The sequence below is a fragment of the Sciurus vulgaris genome (assembly GCF_902686455.1).
Source record: "Sciurus vulgaris genome assembly, chromosome: 1".
Classification (NCBI taxonomy): Eukaryota; Metazoa; Chordata; class Mammalia; order Rodentia; family Sciuridae; genus Sciurus; species Sciurus vulgaris.
The window spans coordinates 130,577,928-130,580,204 of NC_136461.1; the positions used below are offsets into that span (position 1 = coordinate 130,577,928).

At 43.9% G+C, this 2,277-nt stretch overlaps 1 pseudogene across 1 annotated transcript; it reads right to left on the reverse strand.

Moving 5' to 3' along the window:
• Window positions 1-282: 282 nt before the first annotated feature.
• Window positions 283-1,639, reverse strand: LOC306658925 (glyceraldehyde-3-phosphate dehydrogenase-like; annotated as a pseudogene). The gene has a single exon. The product of its transcript is annotated as a glyceraldehyde-3-phosphate dehydrogenase-like (transcript).
• Between the last annotated feature and the right edge of the window lie 638 nt (window positions 1,640-2,277).

Here is a 2,277-nt window from a genome sequence, read left to right on the forward strand (position 1 = left end):
CCCTAACTCTAACCCTAACACTAACCCTTCCCTCCCCGCATTATGTGATATCATCCACTTATTAGCGATATCATTCGTCCTTTGGCTTTTTGAGATTGGCTTATCTCACTTAGCATGATATTCTCCAATTTCATCCATTTGCCTGCAAATGCCATAATTTTATCATTCTTTATGGCTGAGTAATATTCCATTGTATATATATACCACAGTTTCTTTATATATATATATATATAATATATATATATTTATAAAATATATATATTTTTGACTGGGTACAGTGAACTTTATTGATGGTATATGACAGTAGGGCTCCCTAAGTCCCTCCCCTTCTTCAGGAGGTCTGAGATGGAAATTGGGAGGAGAGAGATTCTCAGTGTGTTGAGGGACTGAGTTAGGGGCAGGAATTCCCCAGCTGAGGGCCTCTCTCTTCATCTGTGTTCTTGCTGGGGCAGATGGTCCAGGGGCTCTTATTCCTTGGAGGCCATGTGGACCATAAGGTCTACCACCCATTTGCTGTAGCCTTGTCATACCGGAAAATGAACTTGACAAAATGGTCATTGAAGGCAATGCCGGCCCCAGCATCAAAAGTAGAAGAGTGGGTATCACTGTTGAAGTCGCAGGAGGTGACCTGGTCGTTCGAGTAGCCCAGGATGCCTTTGAGGGGGCCTTCCGATGCCTGCTTCACCACCTTCTTGATGTCATCATATTTGGCAGCTTTCTCCAGGTGACAGATCAGATCCATAACTGACATGGGACCTGGAAAGCCATGCCAGTGAGCTTCCCATTCAGTTCAGGGATGTCCTTGCCCACAGCCTTGGCAGCTCCAGTGGATGCAGGGATGATATTCTGGGCAGCCCCACGGCCATCACGCCACAGTCTCCCAGAGGGGCCATCTGCAGTCTTCTGAGTAGCAGTGATGGCATGGACTGTGGTCATGAGACCTTCCACAATGCCAAAGTTGTCATGGATGACCTTGGCCAGGGAAGCTAAGCAATTGGTGTACAGGGGGCATTGCTGACCATCTTGAGAGAGTTGTCATATTTCTCATGGTTCACACCCATCACAAACATGGGAGTATCAATAGAAAGGGCAGAGATGATGACCCTTTTGGCACCGTCCTTCAAATGAACCCCGGCTTTCTCCATGGTAGTGAAGACACCAGTGGACTCCACAACATACTCAGCACCAGCATCACCCCATTTGATGTTGGCAGGATCCCACTCCTGGAAGATGGAGAGGGACTTTTCATTGATGACAAGCTTCCCATTCTCAGCCTTGACTGTGCCATTGAATTTCCCATGGGTAGAATCATACTGGGACATGTAAACCATGTAGTTAAGGTCAATGAAGGGGTCATTGATGGCAACAATATCCACTTTGCCAGAGTTGAAAGCAGCCCTGGTGATCAGGCGCCCAGTATGGCCAAATCCATTCACTCCAACTTTGAACATCGTGTCTCAGATGTGTGGGTGGCACTGCACGAGTTGAGAAGAAGTGACTAGACAGTTGAATGGGGAGGAGCAGAGAGCCAGAAATGTATATTTTGGCTTATAGTTTCAGAGGTCTTAGTCCACAGTCAACTGACTTCATTGCTCTGGTCCCACAGTGGTGGCAGAACATCAAGGCAGAGGAAAGCTGCTCAGCTTGGTGGCTAGAAAGCAGAGAGAAGGGGAGGAAATAGAAGGACAGGATATAATTCCCAAGAGCACACCCCCAGTACTACTTCCTCCACCCCATTCCACCTACTTACAGTTACTACCCAGTTAGTTCATTAATCCATCAAATGAACTATTAATCCATCAAATGAACTAATCCACTAATTAGCTTATAGTTCTCATAATCTAATCATTCTACCTCTTGTACTGATACTTATACAGGAACTTTTGGGGAACACCTCATATCCAAATCATACATCCATTCTTATGAAATGAAAAAGATTTTTTTTTTTAATTTGGACTAACTTGCCTTGATTTGTACTTAGATTTCAAACAAGTAGGTCAAATAATATGACTCTAACTTGTTACTGAAATCTTTTCTCACAATGTGTTGCCAATGGAAACCTTTCTTTCTGTGCTATGTCTCAGGGTTATAATGCCCTACCCTTCTATTACTCTGCTGTTTTCTCTTTCATTTCTTTACCTCCACATCCACCTCCAGTTCTGTATCTTAAACCATTGCTCATTCAGTGGATAAATTATCATCTCATAATCAAAGATATGGTCTTTGATTGTAACTTTGTCAGGTTTTCTAGGTCACCACTTCCATCTAGTATGTATG